The sequence below is a fragment of the Zalophus californianus genome, chromosome 1 (assembly GCF_009762305.2).
Source record: "Zalophus californianus isolate mZalCal1 chromosome 1, mZalCal1.pri.v2, whole genome shotgun sequence".
Taxonomy (NCBI): Eukaryota; Metazoa; Chordata; class Mammalia; order Carnivora; family Otariidae; genus Zalophus; species Zalophus californianus.
This window is the reverse complement of record NC_045595.1, coordinates 108,384,861-108,408,623: the sequence shown is the minus strand read 5'-3', so window position 1 is coordinate 108,408,623 and position 23,763 is coordinate 108,384,861.

The window sequence follows — 23,763 nt, the reverse complement described above, 5'->3', positions numbered from 1 at the left end:
CAGTCTCCCTTTCAGTAATCCACAAATTTTTGCTACCACCTGATACTTGAATATAAAGCATTAAAGGGTTGATTGCAAATATTTTGTTTTTAGGGGTCAGGAAAGGGTTAGGACATCCTGGGTCTGGATTTCATTCTTTTTCTAGACTTCCTGTGTGTTTTTATGCTTCTCCAACTGCATTCAGGGTCTTATTAGAACAAAGGAGATTTTTCAGTCACTCTCTTTCATTGGTATGTAACTACGTTTCTAACAGCAACTTCTCAGTAGAGGTGCAGGTGCTTTTGTGAAGAAAGATTATTCTTACTGCATCTCGAATTTGGGATAATACATTTCGAAGAATAAGGTTTACACTTTTCACTCAGCAAACCCTCTTATTTTAATTTTAAAAGGTGCAGGTCTTTTCCCAAAGCTGTTGTAAGATTTTCTCTCCTGATCTACTGAATTGAGGGTTTATAAGGATGGTTGTTATGGTTTTTGGTTATATAGTAGTTTTCTCATGTGCCCCTCGCAATTTTATATAATGGACCCCTTCTTTAATCACGGTGATATGAGTACGTAGGAATGAGACAGTCTCGTTTAATTGGAGCCACCCTTTCCCTTGGCTAATAGATTTGTTCAGAAAGTAACTTACTGACGTCAGACAACCAATCAGACTCCTTGGTATATTTCTATTGGGACAAGAGTAGAAAATTGCCTCTTGCCTCTGTGGTCCTCTCGCTTGAAGGATATGAAGTTGAGACCACTGGCGACTATCCTGCTTGTAATGTTGATGGAGTCTGCAAACAACAGGAGAGAATGAGGCTCCTGTCTCTTCAGGTGGAAGCAGAGTTAAGACATGTGAAAAAGTATCTTGATGACCTTGTCCTGGGTATATTTATGCTTGCTGGAGCCACTCCTTCCCTCCCCAGGTATATGAGTCAATATTTTTTTTTTTCTTTTTTTACCTGAAGCTAGTAGAATTGGGTTTCTCTTGTAACTGGAAATGTCCAGGCTAAAATAAGCAACAACAAACAGAAATAGGGATTTAAAAAAAAAATGCAGCAATTTAGTAATCCCTTGAATTATATAAATGAGTTTTTTGGATATGTTGCAGTCCTAGGCATTTTCTTTAATAAGTTGGTTTTCTGTCAGGACTCCACTAACTTCTCATGTATCTGACATTAATAAATTACTATATCTTGATTAGAGATATAGGGAACTCTTATTATATTAAGTTTAGGAAGATCCCAGAAAAATAGCTTTCCCAAAGTCTTTCATAACCTGGCTATGCTGTCACCGTAAGCTTATGAAGCCAAAAATCATTATGGTAGCAAGAATTTCTCTTTCTTAAGGGGTAAATTCCACAGTGGCTGAACAGGTTTATTGTCTTGGGGCATCCCCATGATTCCTGGCTCTAGTTTTTAATACTTTAGGGGGAATTTTGCATTTGCCATTGGAGATATTATTTCAGTGCTTACAAGCCAGATGAATTAAAGATAAGGTTAGCTTGTCATACATTCTGGGACACTTTTATTTTTTTTTAAATTTTATTTATTTATTTATTAAAAGATTTTATTTATTTTTTTGGCAGAGAGAGACACAGTGAGAGAGGGAACACAAGCAGGCAGAGTGAGAGAAGGAGAAGCCGACTTCCGCTAATCAGGGAGCCTGACATGGGGCTCGATCCCAGGACCCTGGGATCACGACCTGAGCCGAAGGCAGATGCCCAATGACTGAGCCACCCAGGTGCCCCAAGATTTTATCTATTTATATGAGAGAGAGCATGAGTAGGGGGAGGAGCAGAGGGAGAGGCAGAGGGAGAAGCAGGCTCCCTGCTGTGTAGGGAGGCTGACTCAGGGCTAGGTCCCAGGACCCTGAGATCATGACCTGAGACAAAGGCATATGCTTAACTGATGGAGACACCCAGGTGCCCCTCTGGGACACTTATAAAAGTGAAAGGAGCTTCTATTAATGATTAGATCTGGAACAACAGATACACACAAAGAACATTTTGGGAAAAGAGGGGTATGTGATCATTCTAGTCAAAGATGATTGACTCTTTCTCTAGACTAGTAGTTTTCAAACTAGTTCCACATTGGATTTGTCTGGGAAAATTCAAACAAACAAATAAAAAATAGAAGCCATGTCTTTCTACCCAGGGATTTTGATTGACTCAACAGGCCAGGACCTGATGTCTCTTTTTCCATTAGCTAGGTGTGTGATCTTGGACAAGTAATTTTCTGGTGTTCAGTGGCTTCATCTATAGAAAGTGGGGCTTAGACTAGAAAAACTCTAAGATCTATTGAAGCCTAATAGTCAACAATCCTGATTCTGTTGAAGAATTCTTCTTTCAAGGGATTAAAAACTCTTGAAATCAGAACCTACTTTCCTCAGTCTTGGATCATGACAGAACATTACTCAGAGGAAGGATAAATCAAGTTCATGTTTTAAAAGCCAAGGATTTGTGGTATAAATGAAGTGATAGAACATACCCACATATTTCTTCCAGTGCTGTTTGACAGTGCTGAGCTGTTTTCATGCCAGCTAAAAGGATGAAAGGCCTGCAGAGAGATTATGTAATCTTCACAATCTAATCCAGCATAACGTCCAGCAACCAAAATGTCGAAGGACAGGGTTACTTTTCCCAGAAAGAATTTTCATGGATTTATGTAACCAGGAGGCACTGCATTGGGTGTGTCTTGTTAATGACCTAATTCAGTATGCTCTTCTGTCTATAAATGGAAACAAACTGAGGGATATACAACTTGTCTAAAATAGAAGGCCTAGTTCAAGGTGTGAGATGTATTTTGTTAAGTCATTTTTCAACTCAGCTTCTCATGCCCTTTAAGAAAAAGGTCCTTTAAGGTCTTAAAACCAGCCCTGAATTACTTAAGAAGTATAACCTTGTAAAAACCCTCTCACCTCTGTCTGCTCCTTTTACCCTGTCTGGGTTATTGCATCAGGCAAGACATACTGTACCTGTCCTTTCCCACAACACTCTGTTGCACCTTTTCCTCAAACTTGCCGACTTGGCAGTCCTCCTTTCCCTTAAATGTTCTTTCCCTTCTTGTATAGAATATTTCCTAATAAATATAAAAGAGAGGGGCCATCTCAGCACTTAACATTTAACTCCTGAGTTATTCATATACAGGCTATTTGTCTAAAATGTGATCGACGGGGCACCTGGGTGGCTCAGTCGGTTAAGCGTCTGCCTTTGGCTCAGGTCATGATCTCAGGGTCCTGGGATCGAGCCCCACATCAGGCTCCCTGCTCAGCGGGGAGCCCGCTTCTCCCTCTCCCTCTGCCCTTTCTCCGGCTCATGCTCTCTCTCTCTCATATAAATAAATACATCTTAAAAAAAAAATAAAACGTGATCGAATTCCTACTGGGTCTTCAGCAGACCCTTAAGATTTATATGGATCCAAGCTTTTTTCCTGCATCTCTGTATCTTGGCCTCTAAGACCATCAAAAGTAATACATGTTGCAAAGTAGTGTTGTCCTTTGTCTACATTTCATCCCCAAAGAAGAATTCCCCTTCCTGGCAGTGGCATTAGCTAAGAATCAAGAAGAAAACAGATTTAATTAATTTACATTACTGTATAAATGACTCATTGATTATGTTGTTTCGATAGGACAATCACATTATGCATTCTATTTAGCTACTTATAATGCTTTTTCTCTTCATGTTCTTTATAAAGAGTCTTAAGTTTTTTTCCTATATTTATTAAAACGAGTTGAGTTCATATCTTGGGGTACTTGGTGCTCATTTCCCCATGAAGTGGGGCTATAAAATAATAGCTGATCAACCAGTCCAAAAAAACCCCATTTAACTCTTCTTGTGCTGTACAAACAGGAGTATGAATAAATATTGCATAAATGAATAACTGAATAGATACCAGGCAGAAAGGAGGGCTAGTCCACAGAGGATCTGAGGGTGATATTCAGTGCTGGAAGGCATTTTCTCTTCTTATCCTGGGCAAAACACTGAACCTAGGCAAAACTGTAATGTTCATAAAATGTCTTTTGTATCATACCTCACTATTTATACTACTTTTCAACCTCTTCAGGACTTCTCTACAGTACCTTCCTAGGTTCCTAGCCCTAGTTTTTTGCTTTTTGTTTTTGTTGTTTTTTTAATCTTATCTTTCTCATGGAAAGGCCTCTTTGCTGCACTATTGACTATTTCTTCCCCACTCAGATTCTTTAAACCTCTCCAACAAAATCCATCTTTTCTGAAACTCTTCCTAAGCACATTTTAGTAGAACAGTAATCTGATTTAAATATGATACTCCAAGATTGTGCGTACTTTGAGGGAAGATATGTATTAACCTGAAAGTATTTCCTGTAGTGGAATTTAGGCAGACTGAAGGACTATATTTTGGTCAAGGGGACAATCTACAGAATGCCTTGCCTGTGTAGTTCTCTCCAGAACTACCTCCCCTGTCATATATTCTCTTCATTCCTTTAAAAATAAGTCATGGATTTTATATATGTAGATCATTTATCTGGAAGATAAAAATTGCTTTAAAAGTATTTTAAAATTTATTTGTTATTGTGAATTTTTTTAAATCAGTGTAAGTTGGTTTGCTGTTTGCTCCTATGCAGCAGTAGCAGGTGTCATCCAGGAGGCTGAGAACCATGCAGCAGATACTGTTGCCTTCAAGACATGGGTGTGATGAAGCAGATCGCCATGCATAGATCAAAGGTACTCTAAGAAGCCATTTTATGAAATAAATGTGATTGATCATGAGCAGGAGGTATCCCAGTTGCAGAAGTTGAAAGAGAAATTTGCTAAGCAAAGGTGAGGAAGAAGAGCAAATGGCTGGTGCTGCTGGATCTTTCCAAGCACTGCATCATCATTTTCATAGGCTTCTGCATGCGCTGTATTTATATTCCTGTAGTAAGAGATTCTGACACATTGCATGTGCACATCAACACACACTTCTCCCAAAGTACACATTTTATGGAGCTTCAGTGACTGTGGGATTTTTGTTTTTATGAGTGCCATTTTTTAGGAAGTGAGTGTTCTCTGCAAATTTTGATTTTTGTTGCAAAAATGATAAGTAAAATGCATTTGTTATGGTTTAGCGAGTAAACATTTAGTGTTTTTCTTTTTTAATGGTAAACTTGAATGATTTCAATTGAGGCAAAACTATTCAAGAATCCTGTAACTCCCAACCCACTTTCGCTCTTCTACCCACTTACATCCATCACTACCATGAGAAAGGTGGGGGAACCCAGCAAAAGGGTTTGAATCTCTGCTTTCCAGAGAGTAGGGGCAGACAAAGAAATAGTTGTGGTCCAGAAGTTGAAGAGAAAAATATTTCTTTTTTCTTTTTGTTTGTTTGTTGTTGCTTTAATTTCCCCTTCCTTGGGTTCTGGCAAATGAGAGGCTCTTGCAGGTATAGGATTTGAGAGAACTGGAGAGGAGAGGGAGATGTGATGTTTTGCTGAGTGCTTAGAAATGGATCCCCTTTACTGTCTTTACAGAGGTTTAACTAAGCAATAGAATTCCATTGAAGTCTCTTTTTGCAAGTTTGGACTGTGACTCTTGACCCCTGCTACTCTGGGGCTAACCCTCATGCATTACAACCCAGCAGAGTTAGACTTCATCTCTTCTTCAATTGATGGCATGAAATAATGGCATTAAGTAAAAAAGATGAAGACTGAAGACATAAATGCATTTAGTACTCATTTATTTCTTACCATACCTTATATCCCTTAGTGCAACTCTGTTTAAAACTCTAAAATCTGTCTTCTTCCTCCCGATATTGATCTTTTATCTAAACTCCAAAATGTTGTGAACCTGGAGCAGTGTATATTCTCTGAGCATTCCTGAAAACAGAATTCCATTGTAAAAGCAATAATATCACATTGTAGAAAATTCAGAAAAAAAAAAGGGAAAAGGAAATCCTACCTACAATAGTATTATCCTGATACAAATTGCTATAGACAAATATGATACTGTTTTGGCTATTTTGTCTCCCTGTTTATGCTTAATAAAAACCTATTAGTTTTTATATTGAACACTTTACCTCAGATAAAACACTCAAATTCTCCTTTCACGCTAACACAGTGGCTCTCAGGGCATTTGAGATCTAAGGTGAATGATTATTTAGTAGCTATTTTATATGCTTGAAGAGTTTATATGTCAGGTTGTCAAATAAATTCATGCTAATATCTGTTAAATTCTGAGAATTCAGAGTAAAAGTCTAAATTTACCCTTAGAAAAAAGGATAATCTTGAAAGTACTGAGTAAATATAATTTCTTAATGAGATACCATCGTAATGTTCATGTTTTTTGTATATTTAACATTATATTTGCTTCTACTTTCTCATCTGAATAGCAAGATTGATGTGCCAAATTGCTTTGTCAAGACATCTCTACATAATGTAGTCAAAGATACTGGAGTATGTGGAGAGACCCTCTTATTACCTTTTTTTGGACTCATTTTTTTCATATGTAATAATGGAACTGAATTATTGGAACCTTAGATCTCTAAGGTTCAGTCCTATTTTAGCAATAGATTATGTAGAGTTGAGAACTTGAAGTTTTCTTGATTTAGTACAGTTCTTTTTATTTTTATTTACTTATTTTTTTTCACATATAAGTAAAAACTTTATTTGTCCCCACCAGGATTAAATCACTTAACAGAAACACTAACAACGGTGGGAAGTTGGTATACACAGCACCTCATTTACGTTATGGTCTTTAGGAGGCAGAACATTAATCCCACCACTATATCACCACCTCTACAAGCAACGTCACTCTCTCTTCCTCGTCCTTTAAATGTCTCTTGCACTGTCAGCAGGCTGTGCGACCTGGCACAGCACTAATGTGCCCCAGGGTCTTCTTCCCCGTTACTGTCACAACACAGTGCTTGCCGTGTCTGAAAGCGTTTTTACATTCATCTGTTCATTTGGCCCTCACAACTCACCTGTGAGGTAGGTAGGAGAGTTACTCGCTTCTCCCTCTCTAAGTGAGGAACCTGAGTCACAGAATGGTAAAATGACCTGCCAAAGGACAGGCAGGTACAAATGGCTGGGCCTAGAGCTTAGGCAGGATTTCTGAGCTTGTTCTCATTCATATGGCCTCCTCTTAACAATATTTCACCTCTTTTTCTGTTTATTTCATTAAGAACTTCCCCTTTAATTTTATTCTCATGTTAAGGTTATTTTACCCAAAACATTTTCACAATACTACCTCCCGAGTTTAACTCCACTTTTGTTCTTCAGCACGTCTCTTATCGCAAATAAATTCCTACCTATGTACTTTGCTACCATTAAGAGATTAATATAGTACAGGCCTAACTCTCCTTCAAGTACTTCCCTGTTTTTCCAGAAAGTCTATGTATCTATGTTAGCGTTATCCAGTTATAAATGACACACATCCTTCCATATGAAGGCCTAAAACAATTAAGAAAATACACATATATAAATATATACCCATTTCGCTGCCTTAATACAAGTTTCTTTAAAACAAGGAGCCTATGTATGGTGTGGTGCTTATTTAAGCTGAGTATATTAATAAATATTAATACCACAGAATGCCTCATTAAAATACAATTGTTACCAGTAGTTCAAACACAGTATGTGGCTGTGACTGAAAACATTGCAATTAAAATTTCACTTTGCCTTTTTTTGTTATGCCACTTATCACAGAATTTTTTTTAGAACTGGAAGGTACTAGGGGCACCTGGGTGGCTCAGTCGTTAAGCGTCTGCCTTCGGCTTAGGTCATGATCCCAGGGCCCTGGGATCAAGCCCTGCATTGCGCTCCCTGCTCAGTGGGAAGCCTGCTTCTCCCTCTCCCACTCTCCCTGCTTGTGTTCCCTCTCTTGCTGTCTCTCTCTCTGTCAAACAAATAAATAAAATCTTAAAAAAAAAAAAAGAACTGGAAAGTACTAGAAAAGTCATCTAGTACAAATCTCTCATTTTAAAGAAATTGAGGCACGAAAAGGGCAAGTCATCTGCCCGATGTAACAATAGTACAGTTATTTTTGGACAGAAATGCCTTTTGTGTTCTCAAGACATCACACTAGTCTTCTAATATTTTTTCTCTTAAATATCTGCTGAAAAATTTTTTGAAAAACTACATATCCTCTTGCCCATCTAAATGTATATTTAAAATTTCTCATCATAAATATAAATAGTCACAAAGGGTATAATTTCCAGTATAATGTAAATATTGACCTTTAAAAACTCTTTAGAAAACACTCAATATTACCTAAAAGCCACAACAGTGTGTTACTAACTATAATCCATTAAAAAATTGGTGAATAGGGGCACCTGGCTGGTTTTGTCAGTTAAGTGTCTGATTCTTGATTTCAGCTTAGGTCATGATCTCAGGGTTGTGAGATTGGGCTCTGTCCTGGGTGTGGAGCCTGCTTAAGATTCTCTCTCTCCTTCTCCCTCTGCCCCTCCCCCCAAAAAACTGGTGAATAAACTTTTCAAACCAAAAACTTCACTTTTATTTTGCTTTGTACTTGTATTTCTATTCTATTCCTCAACAGAATTTTATCCTAAATTATATTTTTATGCTTCAAAATCTTTTATTAATCATTAAATTACCTTTTAATAAAAGTATGTATGCTATTTGGAAATATTTTTTGAAAAGATTTGTGTTCATAAGGGTCTATGAAAAACTTTTTTGAAGTGAGTTTTTATTACAGTTATCATTATATAATCAAACAAAACAAATATAAATTTTGACAAATAATTATTAAGGAAATACATTTCTTAGGGAGATGGATGGAATTTTTTACAAATGACCATACATAGACATGGATGGATATTACTTACTTCTAGAATGAGACAATTGAGTATTCTGTTCTAATTTTTATATTTACAGATAGAAAGATTATGTCTATTTAAGTAGATGGGAATGGAAATTTTGTTGTGGCAGTTCACTCAGTTTGATTCCATTAATTCTGTAGGACCCTGACTAATACAATCTCATCAAAAATATTTTTAATCATCTATCATTTGGCAGTTGGTTTAGTTTCTTCTTAAATTTTTTTAAGGCCAAGTATTGAATACTCATTGATTGCAAAAAAAAAAAAAAAAAAGATTTTGTATCCAGTTTTTAGCTTTCTCAATACCTACACCAGTATTTCAAATAGTGTCTTTGGTGCTCCAGAGGTTTTTACATCCTTAAGGCATGTTATTGTGAAGCAGAAGGGGAAAATCATGAGAGAAAACCATTTAATTTAACTTTTTTTGAGTATAGTTGACACACAGTGTTGTATTAGTTTCAGGTATACAACATTGCCATTCAACAGCTCTGTATGTTCTGCTATGCTCACAAGGGTAGCCACCAATTGTCACCATACAGTGCTCTTATAATACCACTGACTAAATTCCCTACACTGTACCTTTTATTTCTGTCACTTATTGATTCCCTAACTTGAAGTCTGTATCTCTCACTCCCCTTTACCCATTTTGCCCATCCCCCACCCTTCTCCCCTCTGGCAACCATCAGTTTGTTCTCTGTATTTATAGGTCTGATTCTGCTTTTTGTTTATTCATTTGTTTTGTTTTTTAGATTCCACATATGACTGAAATCATATGATGTTAGTCTTTCTCTGTCTGACTTATTTCACTTAACATAATACTCTGTAGGTCTATCCATGTTATTGCAAATGGCAAGATCTTATCCTTTTTTATGGCTGAGTAATATTCCATTATGTGTATATATGTGTGGGTGTGTATAACATCTTTATCTATTCATCTATCAGGGAATATTTGGGTTGCTTCCAAATCTTGTAATTGTAAATAATGTTGCAGTAAACATGGCGGTGCATTTATCTTTTCAAATTAGTGTTTTTGGGTTTTGTTTTGGGGGGGATAAATACCTAGTAGTGGAATTATTGGATCATATGATATTTCTTTTTTTAAAGATTTTATTCATTTATTTGACAGAGAGAGAGATAGCGAGAGCAGGAACACAAGCGGGGGGAGTGGGAGAGGGAGAAGCAGGCTTCCCGCTGAGCAGGGAGCCCCATGAGGGGCTGGATCCCAGGACCCTGGGATCATGACCTGAGCTTAAGGCAGACACTTAACCGACTGAACCACCCACGCATCCCTCATATGGTATTTCTATTTTTAACTTTTTGAGGAACCTTCATAGTGTTTTCCACAGGCCTGTACCAATTTACATTCCCTCCAACAGTGCATGAGGGTTCCTTTTTCTCCACATCCTTGCCAACACTTGTTGTTTCTTGTCTTTTATTTTAGCCATTCTGATTTTAGCCATTCTTCCACCTTTAGGTGTAAGGTGATAATTTATTGTGGTTTTGATTGCATTTCCCTGATGATTAGTGAGGTTGAACATTTTTTCGTGTGTTGGCCATCTGTATGTCTTTGGAAGAATGTGTATTCAGGTCCTCTGCCCATTTTTAAATTAGATTATTCATTTTTTTTGGTGTTGGAGACCCTGTTTTAAATGGATTTCTATAAAACTATTTTTTTGTTCTAATACTTCATAGGATGGTATTGCCTCAGATCTACTATATCATAGTCTGAAAACAGCTGATGTAAATCATCTTGCTATATATATTCTTAAACATTTTTTCTACTGTTATTTATTTATGGATAGCATTTTGACTATGGTAGAAATAAAGTATACTAAAAATAATTAAGCTCAGAAATAAGGAAAAAATCAATCAACTGATCATTTGTTTGGAAACTGATATTTTAAAGATATTAATGATGTTATTGATATTAAGTTGAACATATTTAAGGAAACCAGAGCCCTTTGATCAAATTCCTTATGGTTCATTTGCAACTTCATTGTACATCTTTATATATTTATAGTTAATATATCAAGTAATTGGTAATTGAATAATTTACTCATCTATTTTACTACTAAGAGAACACAGTAAGTTATGCTTTGGAATTACTATTTGGTACAATCTTAAACCAAAAACTCTCTTTCAGGTCATACATCACAAAAAGGGATATAAACAATGTTTCATGACACTTAACCCAAGTTTTTTTGATGCTATAGCCTAACATTTCTCCCAGACTTAGCGTAACATTTGATACATGGTAGGAGCTTATAAACATTTGATGAATTGATTAAAAGTGCAAAATAGATTCTTAAGTATTAAGTACTCAAAATTATGGTTGTGGGTATTTGAAAAAAATCACTTTCATGAAAATAACTCTTTTTATAGATTGACATGAAAGGTGTTAGAACATGATGACAAACAAATTGAATAAAAGGGCCTACTGGTAGCAAAAGCTTGACACCTGTTACCTTTAAGCTGTTCTATTTCATTTGGATAGTTAATATTGCCAGTACTGTGGAGTATTCTTTTTTTTTTAAAAAGATTTTATTTATTTATTCATGAAAGACAGAGAGAGAGAAAGAGAGAGAGGCAGGGGGAGAAGCAGGCTCCCAAGGAGCAGGGAGCCCAACGCGGGACTCGATCCCAGGACCCTGGGACCATGACCTGAGCCGAAGGCAGACGTTCAACCATCTGAGCCACCCAGGCGCCCTACTGTGGAGTATTCTTACTGGTGAAAACATAACCTTAATTAACTTTATAATCTAAAAACCCTTAAGTGAGTCAATATGTATAAGTGTTTAGTATTAGTTATCATTTACTGTGGTTATTACCCCCTAGGTTGTTTTGTTCTTTTCATTATTGTCCTAATGACTGAATTTCCATGGCTGTTTCAGTTGAATTGGCAGTGCTGATTAATGTTTGAAGCATCATGTGAATTCCTTTCATTCTTAAAATTGTTTATTGTGATTTCTTTGGAAAATTAATATGAATAGAAAGAATTCTAAATTTGTGTGGGTACGTGTATTTTTTGTTATAATGCATAAAATTAAATAGAGCAAAGCTTACTGATGCTTGGAAAGTGATGTCTTATTTCAAAAATTTGAGTAACAATTAGGTGATACAATAACTTAGGGAAAAAATGAGGCTTCATGCTCTCTAGTTTTCCAATTAAAAGGAGCCCATTTCGAGGTTGGGAGAAAATGTCAGTAAGATCATTTCTCCTATGTGAAAATCATACAAAGCTTTTCAGAGTCACATAGGCCAGGAGTCAGGAGTGCAGCTGAATGACTTCTCACATCTATAAAAGCTGTTGTCTGCTTTAAAAGGAAAAGCTCTCAGCATGACTTTAATGTTGCATTTCTGCAATACAGCTTGAAAAGCTCTTCTCAGGGCTGAAGAGAGCAGGAAGGTAATGGTTATTATCTACCTCACATTTTAAAAAATGAAGCAAACCAGTATAAAGACCTATTTATTGTCTTTAGGCTGTGCTTTAAAGAGCCCTTAAAATATTTCTTTAAAATCTGCTTTTATTCTGCAGTGTTACCTACTACGAGTTAATTTTTTTCTTGTGCTATTATATTCCACCATCTCTCTAATTGTTTAAAAGGAATGATATTTGTGCTGCAGAATTTTTGCATAAGTAAAAATATAACTGAGTAAAATATGAAAGATAACATTTACCATAAGTCATATACCCTAAACTACATACTCAGAATAGGAAGATAGAGATACCGCCACCAATTGTTTTGATGGTTCAAAAGCATTTCCGTCTCCCTAGTGTGCTGGAACTGGCTTGCTCTGGCTTGTGAGACCTAATTGTTACATTTTCAGGAATCTGTGTAGCTTGGCATTGATCATGAGGGAGTATTTATACCATGGAAACCAGCAAACATTACAAACCGAGACTTTTTTTTTCCCCAGATAGGCCAGTTCTTAAACATTAACGAGCATACCATTACCTATATGTGTACTACATGCACACACACATACACATGTACACACATGTACCCACACATGTACACACACACGCACATGCACATGCACATGCACACACACACAGAATTTGTATGGTAGGGGTAAAAAATTCAATGATTACTATTCAACTGACCATTAAAATTCTCTGCCAAATTGTGAATCAGATATACTATGTTCTCCGGAGAAAAAGATGAAGACTGGACAAAAGATGAATGTCTCATAGAAAATTTATAAGTTAGTATTAGAACATACAGTTCTAGATTTTCTCTCCAATTAAAAACATGTTCAGTGAAAATGAATAACTGGTTTATTATGTTAAACAAGGGCTCCATTTACAACTGAGCAACTGTCTTTTTTTTCGAGGAAATTTCTTATAAGATTCTTCCTCTTGACTCAAAAAGGAACCCAAACTAGACTCAATTCCCATTTAATGTGAGGCAATGTTTCTTGGCAAAGCAAGATAATTGTAGTGCTATTCTGCCAGTGTAGAATTAGCCTCAAGGCACTCTGTTCCAAATACTGTTGCTCACATTGTTCCCAGTTATAAGGACCTTTATTGTACTAATGTACTACACACACAAGGAAAGTAAAGAGTCAATATTGGTCGTGATACTACGAGCTGAACCCATTTGCTGCCTGGACAGTTAGGTGCAACAAGACTGTGTGAATTAATTTACATTAGCATCTATTCTCCCTGAATAACCTTCAAAATGTAATACAGAGATTCCTCTCTTCTGACCCAGAGTTCCCACGTTAAAAGCTTTTGATTTTAGAGACTTCTAGTTTGATATGCAGACCAGTGCCGTCCAAGATTCTATCACAAGACTACTTATTAAGAAAACTTGTAAGACTTAGGTCATTTTTCCATTCATTCAACATTGTTTTTTCACACAGACTGCCTTGAGCAACAATAACTAGAGCTTGATCATGGTCTTGTATAATTTTATTCTTTAATAAACCAGATTGTAGTTATAGTAGAAAAAAACCATGTAATTATTATGGTAATAAATTTTTCTCTCATGATTGATACAGCCACCTATAATTATATGATAATTTGTCTTCTTATCTTTAGTAAAGGGTTTTTAAATTTCATTTTCAGGATTTGAAATAAAATTATACAGTATATAATTACATTTTGTAAATGTTCCATTTATTTTTGAATAGAATGCATATTTTCTATTTGAGAGAGCTCATGTTAAGGTTTCCTCATATGATTATGGTCTTGTCATTTTCTCTATTGACTTCTATATTTTGAAGATATACTTGACTGTTTTTACTTCTTGGTGAATTATTTCCTTTAAAAAGTCTGAAATATCAGTGTCCTTTTTAATGTCTTAAATTCTCTTTTACTATTAAATATTAATTTACCAGATTTCTTTTGTTAATATTTGCCTGTTACAGACTTTTTTTCATCTACTATCTCAAATCTTTTGTGTCATTTTGCTTAAATGGGTCTTTTGTAAATCATATAAACTAGATTTAAAACTGAATTATAGGGATGCCTGGGTGGCTCAGTCAGTTAAGCGTCTGCTTTCGGCTTGGGTCATGATCCCAGGGTCCTGGAATTGAGTCCCGCATCGGGCTCCTTGCTCAGTGGGGAGCCTGCTTCTCCTTCTGCCTGCCATTCCCCCTGCTTGTGCTCTTTCTGACAAATAAATAAAATATTTAAAAAAAATAAAAAAAAACAATCATATCTGAGAATTTCTGTCTTTTTTTAGATGTAAATTTAAACTACTCACATTTTTTTTTGATTATTGTTAACTTTGGACTTATTTTTGTTTTGTACTCTATTTACCATGCTTTTTATTCCTTGGTGTTTCCTTTTCGACTTACTTTTGGGTTGATCAGTTATTCTATTTTCACTGCTATCCATAGTTTGGAAGTTTTACATTTTAAAAAATAAGTTCTGTTTTTTAGGGGCTCCCTAAAAATTCCTAGATTTTTGAAAATTTTATTGATTTTTTAAAAGATTTTATTTATTTATTTGAGAGAGCAAGAGAGCAAGAGAGAGATAGATAGCAAGAGAGAGCATGAGTGGAGAGGAGAAGGAGAAGCAAGTTCCCTGCTGAGTAGGGAGCCTGACATGGGACTCCATCCTGGGACCCTGGGATCATGACCTGAGCTGAAGGCAGACGCTTAACCAACTGAGCCATGCAGGTGCCCTGAAAATTTTATCTATTTTAAGGCAAGAAGTCATAAACATACAACCTGGTGATTTTTTTGAAAGATAATTTTTTTTTAGAGCAGTTTTAGGTTTACAACAAAATTGAATAGAAGGTATAGAGATTTTCCATATGGCTCCCATCTCATACATGGCCTTCTCCATTATTCACATCACTTACCAGAATGGGACATTTATTGCCAAGGATGAACCTACACTGCCACATCATAATCACCTAAAGCCCATATTTTACTTTAGGCTTCACTCTTAGTGTTTTGTATTCTATGGGTTTGGACAATAGTATAATGACATATATCTATCATTATAATATCATACAGAGTATTTTTACTGCCCTAAAACTCTTGTGCTCTGCCTATTGATACCTGCCACCTCTCAGCAACTACTGATTTTTTTATGGCTTCCATAGATTTGCATTTCCCAGAATGTCATATACTTGAAATCATATAGTATGTAGCCTTTTCAAATTGACTTCTTTTACATAGAATATGCAGTTAAGATTCCTCCGTGTCTTTTCATGGCTTGATAATTCATTGCTTTTTAGCACTGAATATTCCATTATCTGAATATAGAGCAGTTTATGTATCCATTCACTTACTGAAGGATATCTTGATTGCTTCCAAGTTTTGTTAATTATGAGTAAAGCTGCTTTACACATGCACGTGCAGGTTTTTGTGTGGGCATAAGTTTTCAACTTTTTTAAAAAAGATTTTTTTAAAAAGATTTTACTTATTTGAGAAGAGAGAGAGAGTGCACACATGTGTGCATGAGTTACCAGAGGGGTAGAGGGGTAGAGGGACAAGCAGACTCCACGCTGAGCACAGGGCCTGATACAGAACTCGAGTCCTGAAATCATGACCTGAGCCAAAGTCAGATGCTTAACAGACTGAACCACTCAGGTGCCCCAGTTTTCAACTTTTTTGGGTAAATACCAAGAGATGTGATTGCTTAATCATATTTAAGAATGTGTTTAGTTTTGTAAGAAACCAACCTCCCAACTGGCTTCCAAAGTGCCTGTGGTGCATTGTTCTGGTTTGGCCATTCTAATATGTGTGTTGTGGTATCTTGTTGTTTTGATTTGCAGTTCACTAATATGTAGAGCATATTATATTTCAAATAATTATTTGCCATCTGTGTGAGGTATCTTAAGGTATTTGGCCCATTTTTCAATCGGATTGTTTGTTTTCTTATTGTTGAGTTTTAAGAGTTCTTCAACTTGATTTTTCATAGGCAGGGAAAGACGGAGCACAGCCAGCATTCCAGATTCCCTGAGCTTCTCTTGCATTTCCAATCCGCTTGTCAAGAATAACTATATATTGACTTCTAACATATCGTTTTGCCTCTTTTTGAACTCCGTATAAATGGTATCATGCAGTATCTTTTTTTTTTGCTAACATTAATGTTCGTGAGATTCATCCATATTATTGCCTGTAGTTTTAGTTTGTACTTTATCGTATAGTACTTTGTTGTAGCATTATACCAAAATTTATTTTTCTATTCTACTGTTGATAGGCATTTGGGTAATTTCCAGTGTTTGGTAATTAGATGCAATGCAGCGATGAATATTCTAGGACAAATCTTTTGATTTACATTATTGCTCATTTCTGTTGGTTGTATTTCTATAAATGAAATTATTGGGTTGTACACTGTATGTATATTCAACTTTGGTAGACATGGCCAGTTTCCCAAAGTGACTGTACCAATTTGAACTGTTCTAATTGTTCCATCTCCTTGTCAACCCCTGATATTGCATATCTTTTTTAGTTAGTACTTACATTTTAAATCTTAAAATTTTAACACTTATTTAAACAGAGTTTTATAAATAATGTTGCATTATTCCTACCCATAGCATCCAAATTTCTTCTCCTTTTTGTCTAAATGGAGATCATCAGGGACTTTAGTTACATATTTTTATTAATATTACTCCTTGTAAACAATACTTACCAATTACTATTTCTGCCTTTGTTTCATTATTTTTTTCTTAAATTCCCTATTTGTGAGTATTACATTTTAATAACTGAAACTGTCTTTATTTTGCCTTTTCATATAAATGATATGAAATTCTAGACTCAACATTATTTCTCTTTTTTTTATTTCTCTTTTTAAGGAGAGTTTGGTAAAAGGATACACAGTTTCAGTAATAAGGTGAATAAGGAGGAGGACCTAAATGTATCACATGGTGCGGCTATAGTTGATAATTCTGTATTCTATAATTGAAATTTTCTAAGAGAGGAGAACTTGAATGTTCTCACACACCAAGGTGGGGTTAGGGTAAATATGTGAGATGATACGTGTGTTAATTAACTAGATGGAGGATCATTTCACAATAGATATGGTTACCAAATCATCATTTTGTATACCTTAAATATCTTAAAATGTTATTTGTCAATTATATCTCAATAAAGCTGAAATAAAGTATTTCTCTTGTAAATTATTGGAGATATTTTTACATTGCTGCATATTCATTTTTACCAATGAGAAGTTATATGTCATTCTAGTTCTTACTCCTTAATAGGTATCCTTTTTCCTCTCTGAAAGTTTTTCAGATTTTTTTTTGATGTCCTGAAATTTCACCTTTACGTGTCTAGAGAATGGATCTTTTTCATTTATTCTATGCACTTAAAAAATTCCTGCCTTTTTAAAATTCTTAATTAAAACAAAAATTGCAAACCTTTTTCCTTTTGGTCCTCCTGTTTGCATTTCCAGTGAGATGTTTGAAACTGCAATCTTTCTTCTTTATGGCCCTTTTGTGCTGCATTCTAAGTAAAATATTAAAATTGTCTATGTGTTTGTGTGTATGTGTGTTTTTGCATGTGTATAGTGAAGCCTTAAATATCCATCATTAATCTCAATAACTATCCACATTTTCCACTTTGATCTATTCCTATGAATATTCCATATATACATATATATATTTATAATATATATATAAAATATGTATTTTTTCTGAAGTATTTGAAAGCAAATTCAAGGCATCATATGATTTTATCAGTAAGTACTTAAATATTTCTTTTCTTTTCTTCTCTTTTTCTTTTTAGAGAGAGAGCACGAGCATGGGGAGGGACAAAGGGAGAGAGAGAGAGACGGAATCTTAAGCAGGCTCTACGCCCAGCATGGAACCCAACACAGGGCTTGATCTCATGACCCTGAGATCATGACCTGAGCCAAAATCAGGAGTTGGATGTTTAAATGACTGAGTCACCAGATGTCCCAGGAAGTACTTAAATATTTCTAATAGATTAGGACTTTTCTTTCCATTTAACTACAGTACCATTATCACTCTTAAGAGAATTACCAATAATTCCTTAATACCGCTATAACCCCTAGTTCATGAACAGTTTTCTCTGAGTATCTGTATCAGTTAGTTTACTCAAATGAGTCTACATATAGCATTTGGTTGATTTGTCTTTTAAGTCTCTTTATTTTTTAAAATTTTATTAAGTGTTTAATTTTAATTCCAGTATAGTTAACATACAGGGTTATATTAGTTTCAGGTGTATAAACCATGATTCAGCAATTCTATATATTACTCAGTGCTTATCATGACAAGTGTGTTCTTTATCCCCTTCACATATTTCATTCATCCCTCCACCTACCTACTCTCTGGTAACCATCAGTTTGTTCTCTGTAGATAAGAGCCTGTTTTTTTTTGTTTTTTTTTTTTTTTTTTGCTTTCTCTCTCTCTCCGTTTTCCTTATTTGTTTTGTTTCTTAAATTCCACATGAGTGAAATCATATAGTATTTGTCTTTCTCTGTCTGACTTATTTCACTTTGCATTGTACTCTCTAGCTCCATCCATGTTGTTCCAAATGGAAAGATTTCATTCTTTTTTATGGCTGAATAATGTTCTATTATAAATATTATATATAATACATTTACATCATCATATACATGGTATATACATATACATATATGCGCACACACACACCCCACATCCTCTTTATCTATGCATCTATCAGTGGACTCTTGGACTGCTTCCATAATTTGGCTACTCTAAATAATGCTTTGATAAACATAGGGGTACATATATCCTTTCAAATTAGTGCTTTTTGTATTCTTTGGGTAAATACCCAGTAGTGTGATTACTAAATTGTAGGGTAGTTCCATTTTTAATTTTTTGAGGAACCTCCTTCTATAATGGCATATATAGTTTGCATACCCACCAACAGTGCAAGAGGGTTCTTTTTTTCTTCACATCCTCACCAGCACTTGTTTCCTATGTTTTTTATTTTAGCTATTCTGACAGGTGTGAGGTGATATCTTATTGTGGTTTTGACCTGCATCTCCCTGATGATGAGCTATGTTGAACATCTCTTCGTCTGTCTGTTGGTCATCTGTGTGTCTTCCCTGGAGAAATATCTCTTCATGTCTTCTGCCCATTTTTAATTGGATTATTTGTTTTTGGGTGTTGAGTTCTATCAGTTCTTTATATACTTTGGGTAATAACCCTTTATTGGATATGTCATTGGCAAATATCTTCTCCCATTTGATACGTTGCCTTTTAGTTTTGTTGATTGTTTCCTTTGCTGTGCAGAAACTTTTTATCTTTGATTCAGGCCCAATAGTTTATTTTTGCTTTTATTTCCTTTGCCTTTGAAGACATATCTAGAAAAATGTTACTGTGGCTGATGTTAGAGAGATTATTGCCTGTCCTCTCTTTAGGGATGTTTATGGTTTCAAGTCGCACATTTAGGTCTTTAATCCATTTTGAGTTTATTTTTGTGTGTGGTAGAAGAAAGTGGTCCAGTTTCATTCTTTTGCATGTTGCTGTCCAGTTTCCCAACACCAATTTTTGAAGAGATTGTCTTTTTCCCATTGCATATTCTTTTCTGTTTTATAAAAAATTAATCGACCCTGCAATTATGGGTTTATTTCTGGATTTTCTGTACTATTGACCTATTTTCTATTTTTATGCCTGTACCATATACTATTTTAATTACTAACACTTTGTAATATAACTTGAAGTCTGGAATTGTGATACTGCTAGTTTTATTTTTCTTTTTCAAGATTACTTTGGATATTCAAGGTCTTTTTTGTTTCCATAATAATTTTAGGATTATTTGTTCTAGTTCTGTGAAAAATGGTGTTGGTATTTTGATAGGGACTGCATTAAATGTGTAAATTGCTTTGGGTAGTATAGACATTTAATTTAATTTTTTTTAAAGATTTTGTTTATTAGAGAGAGAGAGAGAGAGCACAAGCAGGGGGAAGGGCAGAGGGAGGAGCAGACTCCCCGCTGAGCAGGGAGCCCAATGCAGGACTCGATCCCGGGACCTGAGATCATGACCTGAGCCGAAGGCAGACGCTTAGCCGACTGAGCCACCCAGGTGCCCTAATCCTGGACTTTTGTTTGTTTAATTTTTTTTTTTTTTTTTGGATTACTGATTCAGTTTCATTGCTAGTAATTGTACTGTTAAAATTTTCTGTTTCTTCCTGGTTTAGTTTTGATAGGTTATACGTTTCTAAGAATTGTATCCATTTCTTCCAGGTTGTCCAATTTATTGGCATGTAGGTTTTCATAGTACTCTGTTGCAATTGCTTGTATTTCTCTGGTGTTGGTTGTATTTCTCCTTTTGCATTAGTGATTTTATTTATTTGGGTTCTCTCTCTGTCTCTTTTTATGAGTCTGGCTAGAGGTTTATCAATTTTGTTGATCTTTTTGAAGCACCAGCTCTTGGTTTCATTGATCTGTATTTATGTCTTTTTTTTAGTATCAATATCATTTATTTCTGCTCTGATCTTTATTCTTTTCTTCCTTTTGCTGTTTGTTCTTCTTTTTCTAGCCCTTTAGGTGAGAGTTTATGTTGTTTATTTGAAATTTTTCTTGCTTCTTGAGGTAGGCTTTTATTACTATAGACTTCCTTCTTAGAACCATTTTTTCTGCATCCCAAAGATTTTGGACTGTTGTGCTTTCATTTGTTTCCATGTAATCTTTGATTTCCTTTCATTTCTTGGCTGACCCATTCATTGTTTAGTAGCATGTTATTTAACCTCCATGTATTTGTGGTCTTTCCAGATTTTTTCTTGTGGTTGAGTTCTAATTTCTGAGTGTTATGGTTAGAAAAGATGCATGATATGACTTTGATTTTTTTTGAATTTGTTGAGTCTTGTATTGCAGCCCAATATGTGATCTATTCTGGAGAATATTCCATGTACACTTGAAAATAATATATGTACTACTATTGTAGGGTGGACTGTTCCAAATATGTCTGCCAATCCATCTGGTGCAGTTTGTTATTCGAAGCCTCGTTGATTTTCTATCTGGATGATCTGCCCCTTGATGCAAGTGGGGTGTTAAAGTCCCCTACTATTATATTGCTATTGATCATTTCCCTTATGTTTGTTGTTAATTGTTTTATGTATTTGGGTCTCCCATGTTGGGTGCATAAATATTTATAATTGTTATATCCCCTTGGTGGATTGTCCCCTTTATTATTATATAGTGTCATTCTTTGTCTCTGGTTACAGTCTTTGTTTTAAAGTCTATTTTCTCTGATGGAAGTATTCCTATCCCAACTTTCTTTTCACACCCATTTATATGATAAATGCTTCTTCATCCCTTCACTTTTCATCTGCATGTCATTAGGTCTGAAATGAATCTCTTGTAGGCAGCATATAGATAGCTCTTGCTTTTTTTATCCATTCCATTGCCCTGTGTCTTTTAATTGGAGCATTTAGTCCATTTACATTCAAAGTAATTATTGATAAATCTATATTTATTGCCATTTTGTTTCTTATTTTATGGTTGTTTTTGTAGTTTTCCTCCATTCCTTTCTTTTCTTGCTCTCTCCTCTCACCATGAGTCGGCTTTTCTTAGTGATATGCTTGGACTTTTTCTCTTTATTTTTTGCATATCTATTACTGGTTTTTGATTTGTGGCTAACACTTGGTTTATGTATAATATCTTCTGTATATAGTACTCTATGTTAAGTTGATGGTCACTTAATTTTGAGCCCATATTTTTACTCTTCCCCTAATGTTTTAGGGATATAGTGTCATACTTTACATTTTTTTAATTTTGTGAATCCCTTCATTGATTTTTACAGAAATACTTATTTTTACTGCTTTTGGCTTCTTACTTTCCTTACTCCTGCTTATGGTCTTTTCTTTCCACTCAAAAAGTCCCCTTTAACATTTCTTATAGGACTGGTTTAATGGTCATGAATTCCTTTAACTTTTTTTTTTTTTTTTTTTGCATGGGAAACTCTTTATCTCTCTTTCTATTCTTAATGATAGCCTTGATGGATAGAGTATTCTTGGTTGTGCATTTTTTTCCATTCAGCACTTTGAATATATTATGCTACTCTCTTCTGGTCTGCAGCATTTCTATTGAAACGTCAGCTCATGGCCTTATGGGGTTTCACTTATATGTAACTGCTTTTTTTTCTCTTGCTGCTTTTTAAAAATTCTCTCTTTATCACTAGCTTTTACATCTTAATTACTATGTGTCTTGGTGTGGACTGCCTGGTTGATTTTTTTGGGGGGCGGTTTCTGTGCTTCCTGGATCAGGATTCCTGTTTCCTTCCCCAGATATGGGAAGTTTTCAGCTCTTATTGCTTCAGATAAATTTTCTTCCACCTTTTCTTTCTCTTTGCCTTCTGGGATGCCTATAATGCAAATGTTATTGTGCTTGATGGTGTTGCTGAGTTCCCTAAGTCTATTCTCATTCTGCATATATCCATTTTTTTCTCTCACCAGCTCAGCTTGATTAAATTTCCAGTAGTCTGTTCTCCAGGTGGCTGATTCATTCTTCTGCTTCATCTGGTTTATTATTTATTCCATCTATTGTATTTTAATTTCATTTATTGCATTCTTTATCTCTGATTTGTTCTCTTTTATTTCATTGTTTAGGGTCTCACAGATATCCTTCACTCTTTCCTCAAGTCCAGTGAGTATAGTTATGATCATTACTTTAAATTCTCTATCAAGTATATTACTTATCTCTGTTTCACTAGGGGTCTTGGCTGTGATTTTGTCCTGTTCTTTCTTTTGGGACATAGTCCTCTGTCTTTTCATTTTGTCTCTTTGTGTCTGTATCTGTGTGTTGGGAAAGACAGCTATGTCTCCTGTGTTTGAAAGTAATGACCTTATAAAGAAGAGATCCAGTAAAGTCCTGTTGTGTGGTGTCCCCTCTTCACCAGAACGTGGCACTTCAGGGATGTCTCCTATGTGTAAGGTGTGTGCCCTGCTGTTGTGGCTGAGCTGCATTTTCCTTTAATCTAGTCATCCGCAGTGGCTCTCTTTGCCTGGTGTGGACAGGGTTAGGTCCCTGTGGTGTTAGTGGGCCAGTCTGGGGATGCCTTGGGCTTGAGTTGCGTCAGGCCAGTAATTTTCCAGAGACGCAGTAGCACCAAACTGCAGGGCACTTATTCTGTGTCATGCCCTGAGAAACTTTCCTTGGGGTGGGTGGAGCCTGCATTCAGACCAGGTGTTTGTCCCTAGTACACAGCTAGGGCCTCTGTCTCACTGGTGTGTGTGGTTATCTTTCCCTCTCTCTGGGGTAGGAGTCACTTTGGGGTGGTGCTAGCCACTATAGGGGCTACTTGCACACTGCCAGGCCTGTGGCATGACCCTCCATGGACTGTGGCCAGAGCCTAGTGGAGAGGACAGATCTGCCGAGGCACAGTGGTGGGGCTGTTTGGTGGAGCAGGGGTGCTAGCAGGCTTTGCATGCCACTGGTCCTGTGCTGGAGATGCTCTGCAGTGCCAGGATTGAGTCAGGCCATCTGGAGGGGTGGTGCCCTGGAAGCACAGTGCAGGGGGCCGTGCAGTGCGGTGGCAGTACTAGCAAGCTTTTCGTGCCACTGGTCTTCTGTGGGAGGGGCCCTGCAGCTCCTGGA